Source organism: Natrix helvetica (genome assembly GCF_964273705.1).
Source record: "Natrix helvetica genome assembly, chromosome: 2".
Classification (NCBI taxonomy): Eukaryota; Metazoa; Chordata; class Lepidosauria; order Squamata; family Natricidae; genus Natrix; species Natrix helvetica.
In genome coordinates this window covers 167,521,275-167,540,824 of record NC_138552.1, presented here as the reverse complement: position 1 = coordinate 167,540,824, position 19,550 = coordinate 167,521,275, and the positions used below count along the sequence as shown (strand labels likewise).

The window sequence follows — 19,550 nt, the reverse complement described above, 5'->3', positions numbered from 1 at the left end:
TCACTAATTAAGATAAGCAGAGAGCAAGACACGGATAAATAACCTTTTTTCTAGCATAGGGATAATATAATCTTTGTGCTCCACCTGGGGCTGCTGGTGGCAAGAGGTCACGGAGTAGAGTGGGAATTCTTTAGTCTTTAAGGGGGAGGTAAAGAGCAAAATGACCAACTTTAAGGCAAACATTTTTCTCCTTCAACTTCTCCAATATCAGCATACTAATGCAGCAGTTTCAGGGTTTTTAAGAAATGAATGACTGGGTCACATCATACGCTAATCATGTCCCTATTGAAAACAAAATAATTGTATGGCTTTAGAGAATAATTCTATAGTGCTTTCAGATAGAATTCTTGGAATTTATTAAATAATATTCCATATATTTAATAAGAAGAAGCTATGTTGGGGTATTTGTGAGTATGGAAAAAAGAAGGCATAGAAAGTGATTTTTAAGTTGTAAATATTAATGGTATAAACTGCTTTTCTGAAAACTGAAAGGTGGTATATAAATATTTGATACAACTAATTTTATGATTTATACAGCATTCTGCAGTCTCCACTGGAGAGCAGTGATACAAATATTGCTTTACTGTACCATTCCAAGAGTGCTAACAACAACAAAAAGCTAACAAGCAAAGATCTAACTTATAGTTGTGACAAACAGGATGTCTAGTGCTTTCTAAATAACCCTCTTTATTTCAATACACACACCAAATTTGCTTCTGCACTGCAAAATAAATTGCTGCAGTTAGTGTTAAGGTGAAGTCATCTGTCATTTGGTTTAATTTATTTATTTAGAAGATTTATATGGTTGCCCATTCACTCTTGAGGATTCTGGGAGGCTTACAAACTATAAAAACCCAATATAAAAGAATAAAAAACGATCTCTCTTCTTCCCAGTGACAACACATAGGATCATAGATAGAAAACAGGTTGGTCCTTTTTCCCATTCAATAAATTTTGATGATGAAAAATATGACTGGTCTCAAAGAAGTTATCCTAAAAGTTGTTTTTATTACTTGCCATATAACTACATAATTCTCATTCACATCTATGAACCGGTAAAATTAATCACAGTGTAATTGTGCTAATGTATTATTATGTAAAAAATATTTTAATTTAGTTCCTTTCTAGATTGTTAGACCCTAACTGACAGGAACCCTATATGCAGGAAACCTTTCCACCACTGTGTGTCAAGTATCTAAAATAAATGCTGCATGCATTTAAATGTTCGGACTAGGTAGATAAAATAAAAAAAATCTGAACAAAAAAATAAAATTAGAACTGTAAATATAAAGACTCTACTATTAAAAAAATAAAGACAATCAAGGAATGTAAAGAATAAAGACTAAAAAGTGGTGTTTGAAATAATATAGCATTAATTGAGCAGCAGGAATATAAAATACATTTAAAATAGTAAAACATAACCATATAGATTTGTCCTTATCCAAATATTTACTACATATGAAAATAAGTAGAAAGAGGTATTTCTGTTAGAAAATATTTAATTTTTCAAATGTGCTAAACTATATTTGAAGTGTGGTGCACAGTGTATGACGTATCATGCTTATATTTTTACAGTTATAGAGGCAAAATCATTAATTTGTTTTATTCCAGAATACATATTAATTGAATGAGATGTCTACATTTAATGTTCTTTATTATAAATAGAATGCAATTTCCCCAGGTTTTATGTGGTAGTGTATATAATGAAAGAATCTCCTTCTCTGTGAGTTGAAACAAGCCATTCCTAGGATCTATGTACTCAGTCTTTTTATTTGAATACAAGTGTAATCCTTGATTTGCAACCACAATAGGCGCTGAAAATTTTGTTGTTAAATGGTATGGTCATTAAATGAGCTTGACTGCACCCAATTTTACGATCATTTTCCCGTAGCTGTTAACTAAATCACCATGGTCATTAAGTGAAATTTCATTTGATTGCCTGCGATTTTCCCTGCTGACCTCCCCATTGACTTTGCTTGTTGGAAGCCTTTGCAAAAGGCAATCAAGTGACCCTAGAATGTTACAACTGCTTCAAATGCATGAGAATTGCCAAGCACCTGAATCACAATCATGTGGCTGCTGGGACACTGAGATGATCACTTTTTCTCAGCACTGTTGTAACTATGAACAGTTGCTAAAGAAAAGGTGGTAAGTTTCAGATTACCTGTACTGTCATTGCTTCTGAAAGCTAAACAGCTTAACGGGTATCGTAGCAAAGCAGGATACAAAGAAATACTTAGGCTCCTGCAAGAGGCTTGCACCATTCTGACAGATTTATATCACGTAAAGAGCTAAAATATATGTACAATCCTGCCCCCAAAGTGATATCAAACTCCGTCTAAAATTTACTTCAGAATGAGCCTAGTAGCATTATACCTTCTTTGAAATATAGCTGTGTGGAAGGCAGTCTCAGTTCCATATAATAGGACAGTCAAATCATACACACAAGCATTAAACTAGCTATGCTATAAAATCTCATTCTTCCTACTACATTTGTTTGCTTTTGTGGATCCTATGGTATCCTTAGGATCTTCCCCAACAACAAAATTCAAAAGCCTCAAGTCCCTTTGTATTCTGCTTCTTCAAAGACCAGCTTTTGCTTCCATAGAGACTCACAGAGAATACCACTCCTTGTACAATTCTGATCTGATACCAAAATACAATAGCTACTGCTATAAATTCTCACATAAGGATCAAGGGGTATAGGGTCATTGTGCAAATATTTGTGTTGTAAATGTTCAGAACTGAAAAATAATTATGTTTCCAAACAGGAACATCTCATTCAATTAGAGAGATAATGGCTATTAGTAAACAAAAAAATCCCAAACCAAATATTATGATATGTGAATCAGGAATAAATGAACAAAAAGCATTAGAATCTTCACATGGTTGATTTAAAATATAACCAGCTATTTACTTATTAAATCTGAAAAGAACTATATTAGGTTATCCAGACTCCATATTTTGATAGTTTACAGTCTGATATAGAATTTGATAGCCTTGGCCAACTATGTGAATCCCCATGCAAAATCTGCCCTGCAACATACATAGGACAAACGAACAGGAGAATAAATGCACACATCGCAGAACACAAGAACGCAGTCAGACAAAAGTTCCTCTCTTTTCCAGCACCTTAAAGCTACAGGACATGAAATTAATTTTGAAGGAACCAGGTTAATCTCCAAAACTGAACACTTCATCAAGAGAATAATTATGGAAGCTATCGAAATAGAGAAACACCCCAACATGAATAAACATGACGATACCTCCCACCTACCAGACATATGGAAACCAGCCCTAATCAACAAACGAGCCCCACCAGGCCGTTACAACACGAAACAACGGACACACAGCCAGCATCAATCAGCACCAATCTACCAATCTTGATACAACCACACAACCAATCATTCCACTTACTGAAACAAAGCCAGCACTCCACACCCACCCACCAAGATTTATAGAAAGAAGGCAGCTCCAACCACGCTTTAAGCCCAAAACCCAGCCTGAAGATGGCGAGTGAGACCTCGCCGAAATGTTGCCAAGATAATCTCAATCTTACATGGAAAAGACCCGAATACAAGACCAGCATATCTACACCCGTGAAAATCTATGAATACACACACACACACACAAAACTGAGGCCTATGGCTACATGCAATTCCTGAAAATCTTTTATATAATTCCCAAAGGCCTTTTATAAGTTACCAAGTTCCTGTAATTCTTAATGTAATAATTGTTAAATTATTGAGCAGTAAATTGTTTAATAAATCAACAATAATCACATCAACTATTTAATTAAGAAAAGTTTAATATGCATTTCCAATTTTCTTTTTATGCTTCTAGCTGTACCTATTTTTTGGACTATGACATTAGCACTGTCACTCAAAGATCCCCTGACATTTAGAGCCATGGGCCCCAACATTTTAGGCCCCAGAAATCAGTTCTATGAAGAAACTGAGGGGGTATGGTTTTGCATACTTCCTGCATCCCATAGATGAGACTTTGATTATTTGCGCAGTCCAGTTGCTGGCACTGGTCCATAGACCGGAGGTTGGGGACCTCGATTTAGAGGCATGCTACAGGACCCAAACAGGCAGTCCATACAATCTCTAGTTTGTGAGGTCACTTCTAGCAATGAGAAATAGTACCTGGGACAAGCATTTGACGGTGCTTGGTCAGCTTTACTCAAGGGGAAGAGCCATCTTTACGGCTATTCACCATAGGCCGCAAACCCCAGAAAAATTACTGTGCTTTTCCTAAGGAAGGTCAGGAAAAACACCTCAATCCTACCAAAACTGAGTGGTTGTGGTTTTTGGAACTAACTAGGCCCAGGAATTTTCCTCAAAGTTTGTCTGGCCAATATGATCTGGCACAGTGGGTGTGCTCTGGTCCCCTTGATTAAACAGTGACATCTTTCAGAAGGGAGAAAGTATCCTTCTCTGTGGTAGGACCTGCTCTCTGGAATGAGGTCCCTCTGAGATCTATACATCCTGATGGTAGTCCAAAAAGAAATGGATGTTTTACAAGAGAAGGGTTAATAGAATTTCTGATGTTTTTATATATTATGGACTATGCAGCACTCTCTACATGAGGGTACTTTTGAAGATTTGGAAAGCTATAACTAGTACAGAATGCAGCTGCAAGGACAGTTCTTAGGACTACTAGGGTGATGTTGCATTGCTGTTGCACAAGCTGCACTAGTTGCCAGTTTCCTTCCAGCTTCAATTCAAGGTGTGGTTATTACCTTTAAAGCCCTTTATGGCGTGGATCCAGATAACCTAAATAACTGTCTTTCCCAATGAACTGGCCCACCCCACCTACATTGGACAGGTGGAATAGCATACTGAAGGACCCCGGCAGTCAAGAAAATTTGGCTGGCAGAGAAGCGTTTTTTTCTGCCATTGTTCCTGCCCTCTGGAACATTGTGCCTCCTCACGTAGCGTGTTGTTGAACTTCCAAGAGCCTGGAAATCTGGCTTGGCCAAATGGCCTGGGACTTTTGATAGGAACATATCATACTGAAGGTAATTAATGGACTGAGATAAGATACCGCCTCCATCCTGTGTGTATATTGCTCCCTCTCTTGCCATGTTTGTTCATTTTAAGTCAATTTTAATGATTAATGAAATTAATGAAATATTAATAATCTTAACCTTTATTATTTTAATGTTTTATGTTGGAGAATTTAGTTAATGTAAAAAATTCTCAGCAGTTTCTTCAACTCTCTATGTTCAACTAAATACTTCCCTACATGGAAATTTATTTTTCTGGTCTTAAATTTTGGCTGGATCATTTGATGCAACTAAAAACAAAGTTATGATTTAAGTTCATAAAAAGGAAAAAAAGTAAATTTGAAACAGGATTTGAAATTAGTTACAAGAATTTTTCCTCTGGGGAAATGCTGTAGTTAAAATTTTAAAAAGAGACTTTAAAGGCTGAACACTAGAGGGAACTACAAGGAATTAAAGATTACAATTAAAGAACAATCAAATTTGATTTAGTCATAAAGAATGGACTAAAATTGTCCTTAACATTGGATATATTGACAGAGATTTCTGAAAAATAGATCTTGAAGTAAATTTTAAGGATGTTTTCCATAGTAGATAGTTTAAAAGATTATGGAAGAAGAATAAGACTGAGACTGAATTGAAAGTGGTTTTAAAAATGACAAGCTACAAGAATGATATGGGAAAATGTGCTACACTGGCCATATTAAAAATCAAGATTGTTATAAGTTAAAGAAATATAACATTTATTTGATCAAAGTTAAAACAGCTATGTTGTTATTTCTGATAATCCTTAATGGAATTTTCCTTATTATGACTGAACAAAGAGGCTTTAAGGATTTGTTTAAAGATGTGAGATAATTTACTGTATTTTAAAATATTTTTTTTACTATATTTCTTTTTTACTAAAATTATTTTTGCTTGTTGTGATGAAGTTGGAAGTCATTTCTTATAAGGTATTATGGTTGGCTTATAATATCAGATCATGGTTTGCTTTTTCTTTATTCTAAGCAGTGACCTGAAAGCAATAAGTATGGCATATAAATTTAATATATTACTATTATATTATATGGTTCATGTGGTAAAACGCTGGACCTGTGCACCGCTGAGGTTGGTAGCTCGGTGGTTTAATTCCCGTGAGCGAATAAGCCGTGGAAGGGACAAGAAAGGAGCCTCCCGATTGCCTACCGGCATTCAGGCGTCCAGTGGGTAAAGATAACACTGCCTGAAAAAAATCCTTTCACAGAGGCAGTCAGCTGCCTCGGTGATTCCTGGCTAACACATGCCATACGCTAAGAAAATAAATTACTGTTCAAGACAACGTGAAGTCACAGATGCCACTTCTTTAACTGGTGTTGGTGTTCATACACATCATGTTTTTCCCAAGAACCTAGGATGTCGTAACAGATCAGCATAATATATGTGGGGATCCAAGCAAGGTGGCCTTTTGCAATTGACAGATGGAAACTTTGTCAATGTGCAGATTTTTCTAAGTGCTGTCTAAGATCTTTCAGTATGTCACCAATAATAGGCATCATTAATAGCCTATTCGTTTGGATGAACAAAGCCACAAGTCTAAGCAGTGGATGGAAATCAGTTCCTAGCCCTGTTTACAATTCTGATTTGATGGTCATTCATAAACTTACAACTTACACTATATAGTGAAGTAGATATAATAATGACTTATATCAAAATTAAGTAGATTATATTGTCAAAAAAGTATGTGCAACAATTGTGTACCACTGTGAAACCTTGAAATGAATAAGGATCTTGTATTTGCAGGAATATGTTAGGAAGAAAAAATGTTCAACAAAAACTTATGCTAGAATAAAACTGATGCAACACAGCCATCTCTCTGAAAACATTCTCTGTGTGTGTGGTGTGTGTGTGTGTGAGAGAGAGATCCACTTCATTACTTTACAACAGTTACATCCACAACGAATCTTTGCTTAGAACTTTTAATTGAGTAAATACATTTTAATTTGAGGTAAGGAAACTTCATTCAAAACCACTATAAAACCAGTTATAGTTCATTAATGTATGTATGTATGTATGTATGTATGTATGTATGTATGTATGTATGTATGTAAGAAAACAGGTAGCAAATACCACAATTGTAGGGAGGTCATTTCTAAGGATCCTTTTGAGGTCATTGTCAATTAATGTAACCAATACATTGAAGAAAAATGGTAAAAGGTTTAAATTAATTTAATTATTTATGTATCATGAGAATGGCACTTTAAGGTCATACCGTAGGAAGTTATCTGTAAGCCGCCAGGATCCACCACGAGTTGGGAAGCCATATAAATCTTCTAAATAAATAAATTATATGCTTTGGTAGATCAAACAAATGATGATAATAATAAATAACTCAATCAAGTAGATATAAAATAACACAGTCTTATATGTTAGGACACACTCTTATATTTAAGATACAGTACCTAAAAGCCAGTAAAAGAACTGTTTTTATAAGGTATTAGGTGGCTTTAGCAGAGTTAAACCAGGTCACACTATTATCCTAGGAATGTGAAGAATCTATATTTCTATAGTCCGGGGAAAAAAAAAAGCAGATATCCCTAGAAAGCAAATTACCAAAGTTACATCTGGTTACATAGCATAATGAAATTAGGCAGGAGAGGTCTTTTCCTTCTATTCCAGCTTTCAAAATAAGCAGAGAACCAAACGCACCAATAACCGCAGAACAGAAACAACCCCGAAACCCCGCGAAATCAAAGGGAAAGAGCTTTTTGGTTAGAAATAATCAGGTTTTCTAAGGCGGTGGAAAAGCTGGAAATTCACGGGCAACCTCGGCTGCCTCAGCTTGAACTACACAGAAACGAGAGGAAACTATTTCAAAGAGGGCAAGAAGCCAAAAGGACCTTTCGGGACTCTCGAGTTCGTACGCACAGGGTGAAGGGAGGGTGAAGGGGAAATACGGGAGGGTTTTCCTTAGGATCTTTTTCTTGAGATTTACAAATAAAATACAGCCAGAAACGAAACGAAACACATACACAGAGAGAGAAACGTCAGCTTTCCTTCCTTAGTTTGAGAAAAACGCCACGAATCGACCCGGCTAGACTGAACCACCAGGCTTGACTTCTGACTTTCCACTCGAAAGCCAAGATCATTGTTTTTTTATTCGTTTTTTCTAACGTTTTGGGGACCCCCTTGGTGAAGCCCCCCGATGTGTTTCCTCAGGCTGCTTCTGCCTTCGCGCAAAAGTAAAGGGGCGGCCCTCTTCCCTCAGCAATAACAAGCCTTTCGCTTCGGGTTTCCCACCCGGGCCCCGCCAACCCACCCGAAAGAGAGAGAGCGGCAGAAAAACCGGCTTGCCCGCTCGCCGGGACCGGCACCCACCTTGCCCGTCTCCACCTCACCTCTTCCGGATCTGCTCGCTGGCTTCCCCCTCGAAGACGAGTCCAGGCCTCAAACACAGCACCGGTGTGGCGTAACGCGAACATCCGACGCCGGCTCTCTCTCTCTCCCCCCTCCACTCCCGCTTTCCCGGCCGAGCGGCCCGTGTGTTGGGAAAGCGAGTATGAGCCGCCGCCACCAACGACCAGAGGCGGCGTGCGCCGTGAGGGCTGGCAGGGAGTTATGCCCCGCGGGCGACGCTCCGCGGCCAGTGCGGCATCCCGGAGAGAGTGCCGGGGGAGGGGGGAGAGAGAGTCTCCCTGGGTGCCGGGCTCGCGACTGCCCTCGCCGCCGCTCCCGCTTTCCCGGAGCTCGAGCTGGAATAGGAGAGCTCGTCACGGCGGCCTTCTCCCCCCCCCCCCTCTCCGCACCTCTCGCTTCTCGGCTGGAGCGCCCCCTGCTGGGCCGAGCGTGGGACCGCTGGAAGCAGCCGACGGGCTGCTGCTGCTCCCTCTGGCCGGCCAGCAAAACGGAGGGGGGGGGCAGCGAGGGACGCTTTCTGAGGGACCCTGTAGGGCACGTCTTCCTTCCACCGCTACCGCCGCTCTGGGGGTGCTGAAGGACGAACCGGGGAGGGGGGGGCGTTGACTTACGTGCGATGCTGCCTGGCCCGAAAGAGTTTCTCCTCCCGGTGAATTCCTGGGAAGGGCTGGAGAGGGAAGCCCGTTGCTGCCGCGGCTTCAAGAAGCAGTCAGGCGCCTCACCTCTCTAGGTCGGTTTTACGCTCCCAGTTTTATATGGAAATATTTGCCTCGCCGAGTCTTTCCAGTGAAGGGAGGCTCAGGGACGTGAAAAGTCCCCGAAAAGGGACGTAAATTAAACGGGTAGAGCGATCCAGCCTTAAAGCGAATCCCCAACTTCTCCTTGGAATCGCAGGCGTGCGACAACCGGGTGGTGAATTCTCAAAAGGTGCATTTCAAAAGAGGCAGGACGGGTATCACTAGAAAGTCAGCTAATCTCAGGAACAAGAGTCCAGCTCTTTCTTCAAAGGCTTATTATCTTGAATTAAAAAAAAAAACCTTGAGGAACGTGGCCCTCAAATAACCAGCGCTTTATCTCATCAAGATATAGTACTGGGGGGTGGGGGAGCCCTGTGGCATATAAAGAGTGTTACCTCATATTTTTTTAATGAGAACGATTAAACTTCAGCTTCCAAAACAAGTTCTGGCATATATGTATATTTTGAGCTGTTCAGATGGCTTGCATACAGGATTTTTTTTAAAAAAAAAATATAGGACAGTAGTTGTGTTGCACATCATTATAAAAGAGTACCCACACAGTAATTCTAGTTATGTTAATAATATGGGTGTGTTATGTGATCGTTTAGCCTGTTTGTGGCGAATCAAGTACATTATTTCCGAAACCGTGTAAGTTCTTCATATTACAAATAAGTGGAGAAATAGTGACTTGCTTTAGCATTCCTCCTAAGTAGCTAAAATAACATCTAGGAAAAAGCAATGGAGTGAAAATGATAAGCATCCCGTTGAGTTGGAAATTATGTAAATGGAAGGTCATCATAGAAACTGGAGCCTTTATTGAAAAAGATTTGTGATGAGCAGTGTAAATTTGTTCCAATTGTGAATTGATTCCTTTGGAGTGACATAACCTAAAGTGAATAATTGAGATGGAATAAGTTTAGGAGGATGTACTTATTGCTCTTCAAAGTGTGTTCAAAGTGTGATAGATTTTATAGTAGTGACAGGTTAGAAAACCAATCCCAAAACACTCTGGAAAAACCAATCAAGGTGTTTCAGGGAATTTGCACTTCAGTTTAAACAACACATTGTAGATTCCCTCAATTCCTATAATTCAGTTCTTCATTTTTTTTATGACTTGGCTGGTTAAAAACTGGAATGCTCTACCTGACTCCGTTGTTACATCCTCAAGCCCTCACAGCTTCAACCTTAAACTGTCTACCGTGGACCTCACCACATTCCTAAGAGGTCCATAAAGGGAGTGTGCATAAGCGCTCCAGCATGCCTACCATCCCTGTCCTATTGTCCCCATTTATTTGTATTCATTTCCTTTGTTCATGTCCATGTTCATACTTATACCTGCTATCTTTGTTTGATAAACCAATAAATAAATAAATAGATGTTTTCCAATTCTGATGTAAATATTGTAAAAATGATTTTTTTTCTGGTTCCAAGGTCTTTGTTATATGTTATAATTAGCTACCCACCAGTTCGGACCAAATATATGCATAGATTTTTTTAAAAATGGAAATCATGTGGGCTACGAAAAAATTCATAGGAAAAAATGAGTTTGAACAACACTCTGCTTTTGGTTTAGTTCAAAAACTGGCATTGGCCTCAATGAGAGTTTTTGTCTCCATACAAAATAATCAGTCATCTGGTGTTAGATTCTATTAAAAATACTTGTGCACGTTAAATATCAATGTGCTGTGTGAACTCAGTCAATGTATTTTATAATTTCAGGCTTGGTGTGTTGTGGTGTGTACTCAGCTTGTGGTTCATGCCTAATGTATGGCTTATCATGTGGGAAAACCCATCATACATTATTTTTTCAATGGTTTACCAGTTATCTCTTTGGTCACCATTGACATATACTTTCTGTTTGTTTGTGATATATAGAAAATCAAAGCAAAAGCAGTAACTTGGATTGAACCAAACTAGAAACTGGAACACTGAGTTTTTATCTACCCTGTGATACCCATGTTTCATATAAATATAAATCACCCATGGGGGTGCTACAACGGTCAAAAGTGTGAAAAATGCTCATAAGACACTTTTTTCAGTGCCATTGTAACTTCAAACGGTCACTAAACAAACTCTTATAAGTCAAGGACTAGTTATATTTGTCATTGTGGAACTCCTGCTTTGAAGCTTTGTATCTAAAAGCTGGAAAGGTGAGATAATAAAAATAAAACAAATTTTGGTTACAATAAATGTAAAAGTGGCATATAAGATAACTTTAACATTAGAAATAAGAAACATAATAAAATTTCTTAATTACGATAAATTAATCCTGGATTATTATACAGCATTTTTTGCAAACTAATATGAAACAAATCACTTGTTTCAAATTAAGTGTACATAATTAATGCTTGTTTCATTTTTTTTAAAGCTCATTTCAGAATACCTGTTGATTCTCATTGTTAAATGTCAGATTCTGATTTTTTTCTCTTGTTCCACTAGAAGGAATGATATCAAAGCAGTGTTACACCTAGAATATTCCTGCTGACTAAAAGGTGATAGATGATTTTCTCCTTTTTTGGGTTACCAATATAATCTGCTTCAGTGGTTGGAAGATCCTCTTATCTTTCAAAACAGATATGGAAACACCAAAAAATGCAGCATGAACTATTTCATCGGCTTATTCCTTCATGGATGGAAAAACCACTTTAATTTTGCGGTGACAAATTCTGGATCTAGCTCAGCTCATTTTTTAAAAAAAGCATATGTGATAAACATTGTGATAAATAATACCTATTTAATTACCCTTTCATCATTAATCTTCCAAAACAGAATCTATTTGTCTTTTCATAGTCACTTTTCATATGGCACATCTGCAATATTACACATTTTATGTGAAATTGATATTCAAGATGTCAATGGAGTTTATTTCTAAGCAAATATAAGAGTTGAAGAGGCCATTTTGACCATCAAATACAACTGGTCGCTTATACAGGAATACAGGAATCCATGTCAAAGCATTTCATAAAAATGGTTGTCCAGTCTCTACTTCCATGCATTCAATGAATAGGAGCTCACCGTGTCTCTGAGTGACATTTCACTAACAAACTCTTCTTGCTGTTAGAAAGTATTTTCTGACATTCCTTTGGAATCTGTACTGCTGTAAATTAAATCTGTTATTCTATGCCCTGCCTTCTAAAGCAAGAGACAGCAGGTCTTCTGTAAGACATCCCAGCAAGGCTTTATGATACATTGACAAAGCCATGCTGACTTCTGTTCCTTTCTGTATTGTTTTCAAAGTGCTTACAAATCAATTATTAAGTGCTCTGGAATCTTCCTAGATTTCAGTATTAAGCTGACTGGTGTGTAATTTGCTGGGTGTTCCTCCCCGGATGTTCTTCCTCCACATATCTTCTTTAAAGATAAGGACAGCATTTTTTCCCTTCCTCTCTCTGTCCCTTTACCAATTCTCCAGGATTTCTCAGACAAAATGGTTTGGTCAGACCACCAATTAATTCTTTCAGTACTTTAGAATGTAATTCATTCTAGTTCTGTATTTTTGAATTTCTTTAAAGTAAAGATTGCATTATCTGGCTTTGTTTTTCTCTTACCAATTTCAAGTTTCAAACGTATCTTTTTATCCTGTTCTTCACAACTTTGTGGTGGAACATTTACTTTTTTTGTTGAAAAAGACTGTAAAAAATAGTTAACTAGCTCTATTTTTCTTTGCTATCTGTTCTCATTTCGTTACCTTCGTTGATAAGTGTGCTCAATGTATAGAAGGGTATTACAAGTAATCATGCATATCCATGTCACCATGATAATGCTTTAATATCATCAGTGTGAACAAAATACCAATCCAATATAAAAATGTTTCTTGCAAGACTACATAGAATTTCACACTGTATAAATATCCTACTAATATATCTCTGTTGACTTCCCCCAAGTTAGGGCTGTAACCTTATTTGCCTTTCTATTAAGTAATAAAGCAATTAAAGATCTAAGTAAACTTTGTAGTACTAATAAAAATTAATATTTCTCCTGATGTTTAAATATTTTTTTTAGTCTTCCAGGGAAAACACCTAATGCAGACATTATCTTTCTCTGTCGTAACTTAGGACACAGTTCCATACGTGACCCAGCATGAGAATGAGCCACCTACTATTTTACAAGAACTGAATGGATGAGGAATTTGTGAGGAATGAATTCCATTGTCCTCAATCCACCTGTAATTTGCTGGGAAGGTGACCTCCTCCTGAGTTTTCTAGCTGTGCATTGAAAGTACAGTATTGTTTTTCGCCTTTGTAGCTAGAAGCAGGGAAGTCTGGTTTGCTTACTTAATTCTATCTAACAAAAACATCCCTGTTCAAATTGTCTGAAATGTGCTCTTTGAGGTACACCCATTTTCTTAGTCTCTGCCCTCTGCCTTTGATGGCATCTTATACTCTTCTCTCTATTTTCTATTTAATGCAATAGTTTAATATTAGCCATTTCTCTTTCCCTCCCCTTAATCAGAGGAACTTTGAAACATTGGCTTTTTCTTTGTTTTTATTTTATTTTATGCATTTCATTGACACATATTTAGCCAAGTTGTGGCAGCTTCACTGCTGCCAGGTTGCCACTGTGGTGGTCATGTGATGCTTATTTTGAACACTCCGTGACAGTTTCCCAGCCACTTGCACAATCCCTTGTTTCTTCCCCCTACCCAGCAGCTGCCCATTACCTGCCTACTAAGAAGGAAAGGGAAGTAATGACAGAATGACATGGAGGAAAGAAAGTCAGGAGAAAGGAGGGACAAAAGGAAGGAAGGTTTCTGAAAATCTCTGCCAGCTTCCCACAAGGAAACTAGAAGGAAGTAACTTCTGCTCCCTTTGCTTTTTTGCCCACCTTTGATCATTCTTTTTCTGTTTAGGTTAGAAAATATCTCTGAAAGGATGACCCAGGAGATCATTGGTTGTCTAGTCTTAGCTTCTAAAAGTCATGACATATGAATCCATATCTGCAAGGGGAAGAGGCAAATGAAGAAAATAGTGTTGCAGAGGTTTATGGTATGTACCTCTTTTGTACATTCATTGTTTGCAGGTACTAAACGGACAGAATGTGTATTGCAACAATATAAAGATTTCCCTATTTTTATTAAAGTGCTGGATTCTGCAGACAGTGCTGGCTCTTCCTCATTTTGTGGTAGCAGATATGCATACTGAATTGAAAGTCATAAACTGCAGCTCCTATATGATTTAATATATGTGTTTGATGTAGCTATCTCTATATAGGCAGTTCTTGGCTTACAAGAGTTATTATGACCAGAATTGTCACAACTAAATAACAGGGTCAAAAAGCATGAAATCACCTGACCATATCGCATCACTTAGCAACAGCAATTTCAACATTCCTTGTTGCCATCATTAAAGTGGTGACAACACGAGTCACTAAGCAAGTGCTTGATGTGACTTCTGTTTTACCGTCGGCTTCCCCATTAACATTGTTTGTGGGTACCCTAGAGGGAATGTCACAAATTGTGATCACATGACTGTCAGCCAGAACCATGAGGACCTATCATAAGTACCATTTGTTAGCGCCATTGCAACTTTGAACAGTTGCTGAATGAATAGTCATAACACAAGGACTACCTGTAAATGTAAAAAAGTAGTAAAATTTATCCTGAAAAATGTATCTGTTTAAACATATATGTTTTAAAAATTAAAAAAAAAACACTTGTTTTGCTTATATAAACACTGTCCTGTGAGTTTATGAACATCTATTCATATACTTGAAATAATTTGATATTCAAATGAATTGTCATTTATAATAAATCTTATATGTACTTTTGTAATATAGCGTATATCTATTTTCAACAGCTATAAAACCTGTTTTGGAGCTTCCATGGTTTATATCCTAATTTTTATTGCTTGGAAATTTCTGTAAAACTTCTATATTAGAGACAACTAGTGTTGTCTCATTAGAGACAACTACTGTTGCATCATTTTAATTAAAATTTTATTTATTTATTTATTTGCTCAAAAGAATACTAAATGTAGTCCAGTGGAACTCATAGTTAATTTTTTATTCACCTTTGCTGAATTCTTACATTATTCCTTTTCAACAATAAATTAAATTTATTGTTATCTGAGTTATTAGAGGGACTATGTCTATTTAATTATATTTGCCTCTTCCAACAAATATGGCAGAAACAGCATTCTGTGGATCCTGTCTGCTACATACTTGATGGGTTCCAGGGAGTGGGACTTCTATTTTGCGGTGCCTGCCTTATGGAATTTTCTCCTTCCAAAAGTGAACTGAACTCTATTGCTGTTAATTATGGAATGTTGACTATGTCACTGGGTTAGCATTATCTTCTCTTGTTCTTGTGGTTTTTATAATTTTTAATACTGAATATATGTGGGTATGTATGTAACTATGTATGTACGTATATATTGTGTACTGTTCTGCACTGTCCAGAGTCATTTTTATAAGATGAGGAGTGCAGGGATAAATACAATTTTTTATAAATAAATAAAATATTTCTCATATAGCGACAAATTAATTCACCTCCTGTGATGGTGAAATATTTGTGTAATTATGTAAATTTAGTTTGGAGGATATCTTCATGTTCCTGTTTTTTAATTTATACCTTTCAGACATAAGTAAATTCATTATTTAATTGATTCTCTGTATTAATTGTAATAAACAATTAACGTTTGATCTAACTGCCAATTAATAATCCAAAAATCTATGCAATGTTTATTAAATATTTTAGTTTTGTAAGCTTCAATATGCAGAAAATAAAAATGTCAAATACTAAATAATAATGGAAACAAATAGTAGAGATAATGTTTACATAAAGTTTCGATAAATGGATTTGCCAATGATTTATATTTTTTCTGAGCCTATTGGAACATTATTTTTAAAAATGGTGCACTAAACATGTTTAACAGTTTCACATAGCGATATTATTGCAATCCTGTGGTTCTGATTGCATAGGATTTTCAGGAGGACTTCCAAAGATGCTCATACTTTATAGAAAGGAAGAGGAATCGGGAAAAGAAAAGGATGATCTAGTACAAAGGAAAAAAGGTTCATTTTTAAATATGAGTATCACAGAGATGGAGTGTTTCTAAACAGAAATTGGAATGTTTGGGGTATGTGTCCATATGAATTTATCTATCTATCTATCTATCTATCTATCTATCTATCTATCTATCTATCTATCTATCATCTATCTATCTATCTATCTATCTATCTATCTATCTATCTATCTATCATCTATCTAGGATTGAGTTTACAAGGTGCTCCAGTCATGAATGGTTCTTAGCAGCATATCTCCTAACTTCCATAAATTGCATTAAACACAATGCAATAAGGAAAAAAGACAATCAGAAATATTATGCAACCTACATATAGCAATGGTAACAATCATAAATATAAACCCAAATTTTAGACCATGTCGTCTATATGTAACCAAAAGAAAAAAATCATATTTATGGGGCTTTAAACCCACATATAGGATGTAGAGATAGACGAAAAGTTACGAAGAGGCATACGCAGCAAACGAAGGAGTGAATGATTGCTCCTTTTGGGTAGGGCCTTGGCTGCTTTGTTTCGGAATTTCGTCTGGTGCTCTAAGATTGGAGTGGGAGAGGCGACCATGGAGCTGGTCAATATGCCTCCTCCAATTTCTACCATCCTCTAGCTCTAATAGATAAGAGCGAGGCCCAGTGATGCCTATCACCATAGCAGGAATCCACAGAGTTCCCCCAACATAGTTGTGGGCGTATACTGAATTCCCTACGCTAAAGTTCCGAATCTTGCTTGTGGAGTCTGGGGGCGCTGTGGCAGAGTAGTTTGAGTGTAGCCGGTCTAAGTTGGACCTTAGTCGGCGACCCATGAGAAGCTCAAAGGGGCTTCTCCCGGTGGTGGCGCTTGGCATGATATGTTGGATTAGTAAATAGTGATCAACCCGTGTTTGCCAATCACCCGGGCCCATTCTGGTGAGGGCCTCTTTAGCCGATTACACCATTCTCTCCGCCTGACCATTGGAAGCCGGGTGGAATGGCGCGACCAGGGCATGCCGAATTCCCTGGCTAGCTAAGTAGGTCTCGAATTGCATGGCCGTGAATTGGGGCCCATTGTCTGAGACCAAGACATCGGGCAGGCCGTGCGTGGAGAAAAGTCTCCATAGCACCTTGATGACCGCCTCTGCCGTGGTAGAGGTCATCAGGGCTACCTCTAACCATTTCGAATATGCGTCCACAACTATGAGGAACGTTTGGCCATGAACGGTGCCTGCAAAGTCAATGTGTACCCTAGACCAGGGTGCCTGAGGGCGCTCCCACTCCTTAGCCGGCACCTCTGGGGGAGCTGGTCTGGATTCCTGGCACGGAGTGCAGGTAGCCACCCACTCTTCCAACTCCCTGTCCATGTTAGGCCACAGACGTAGCTCCTAGCCAAGGATTTCATCCTGACAATGCCAGGATGCCCCACATGTAATGCCTCCAATACTGCCTTTCACAGTTTGCTTGGAACGACCACCCGGTCCCCCCACAGTAAACAGCCCTTGATTACCGACAACTCATCATGTTTAGTAAAAAAACATTTTAAATTTGGCCCCAACAGGCCCCTTGGGCCACCCCCTCCACCCCCAGTTAAAAATCTGCTTAATATTAGAGTCTTTAGCAGAAAAATGGGCAACGTCATTGGACGAGACAGGTCCAGAGTCCAGGCAGTCAATAAGTAGGACCGGTGTCTTGGGAGTGTGGTCGGCCAGCAGTTCAGGTAGGGGACAGCGGCTCAAAGCGTCGGCATGTCCCAATGTGGAACCAGGGCGGTGGATTAGTTTGTAGGAGTTAGCAGCCAGGAAAACAATCCATCTGGTCATGCGCGGAGACAAAGATACTGGAATAGGTCGGTCTCCAGCCAGTAGCCCCAACAATGGTTTGTGGTCCGTCACAAGTTTGAAGTCTCAGCCGTAAAGGTACTCATGGAACCTCTTGACTCCCGCTACAGCAGCCAGAGCCTCTCGGTCCATTTGGCTGTAGTTCCTTTCAGCGGAAGACAAGGTTCACAAGTAGAAAGCAATAGGGGCTTCTGTGCCGTTGGGCATGCGGTGGCTGAGGACAGCACCGACGCCAAAGGGGGATGCGTCACACGTTAACACCAGCGGCAGGGTCTGGCTGTACTGGACCAGCAGAGAGTCAGCAGTCAGAAGACGTTTTACTGCGGCAAATGCAGAGGCCTCGGCTCGGCCCTAGAGCCATTTGGCATTCTTGGACAGGAGACGATGCAAGGGCTCAGCGACGGTGGCCTTCTGTTTGAGAAAGATGCTGTAGAAGTTAAGGAGCCCGAGGAACACCTGCAGCTCGGCCTGATTGCGAGGTGTGGGGGCTTCCTGGATAGCTTTTACTTTTTGGGATGTCAGATGGATCCCAGAGCCATCAATCATGTACCCCAGAAATTCTACCCTGGACACATTAATTTTGCATTTTTCTTTTTTGAGCCGGAGACCTTTTTCGCGAATTCCGGTCAAAACAGCCCTAACTCCTTTTAAAAGTTGCGCCTCGTTTGCAGCCGATACCAATATGTCGTCGAAATAGGGGACGACTCCTGATATCTCCTGCAAAAGTCGTTCCATGATGCTTTGGAACAGTCCGGGGGTGATACTAACTCCGAATTGCAGGCGGTGGCATTTGAATGCACCCCTGTGCGTCACGATGGTTTGAGCCTCCGCTGTGGCGCCATCTACAGGCAACTGGTATGCCTGCGCCATATCTAATTTAGCAAAATATTTTCCTGGCCCTAGCGAGTGTAGTAGGTGCTGTACAATGGGCACAGGGTAGGCGCTTTGTTGTAGCACGTTGTTTATTGTGCATTTATAGTCCGTGCAGATGCGGACTGACCCGTCTGGCTTGACCGGGGTCACTGTAGGGGTCTCCCAGCGTGCATGGCTCTAGGATCCCCTGACTCACTAGTTTGTCAATTTCCCTATCGATTTTAGGGCGGAGAGAGAAAGGTACTCTCCTGGGTTTGAGCCTGATAGGCACTATCTTTAGAAATGATTAGTAGTTTTGAAAATGAATCACTCAAATGGAACAGGAATTTTTGGGTTTTTTTTAAAGGGGGAAAAAACCCAGAATAGAATTCTCAGTATCGAACAGTGCTGCCTTATGAACATTGAAAGCATTTTCTACTTTATTGAATGAGACTTATTCCACAACGAATGGGTTTAGGATTGCATTGACCTAAGTGAGATCAGATGACTACAGTGCAGCAGAGGTGGCATTCTGCCAGTTTGCCCTGGTTCAGGTGAACCGGTATTGGCGGTGGGAGGCTACGCCCACCACAGATGCTCTGCACATGTGCAGAAGCACCACTCCTGGTTCCAAACCAGTAGCGAAGATAAAGGATTTCATGCCTGCAATGCAGGTAAACATTTTTCTTTCAAATACTTTATAGAATTTCTATATATCAAACAATATTCA

General features: G+C 39.0%; 1 protein-coding gene across 4 annotated transcripts in view; it reads right to left on the bottom strand.

Annotated features, from left to right (window-relative positions):
- Nucleotides 1-9,332, bottom strand: part of FAM135A (family with sequence similarity 135 member A) — a 49,287-nt gene extending 39,955 nt beyond the window's left edge. For 2 of the 4 annotated variants that reach the window (XM_081944113.1, XM_081944116.1), the window contains exon 1: nt 8,363-8,788. The gene's annotated coding sequence lies outside the window, so the exon portion shown is untranslated. Of the gene's footprint in view, nt 1-8,362; nt 8,789-9,012 lie in introns of those variants that run through there. The other 2 variants (XM_081944115.1, XM_081944114.1) reach the window with 2 other exon arrangements.
- Between the last annotated feature and the right edge of the window lie 10,218 nt (nt 9,333-19,550).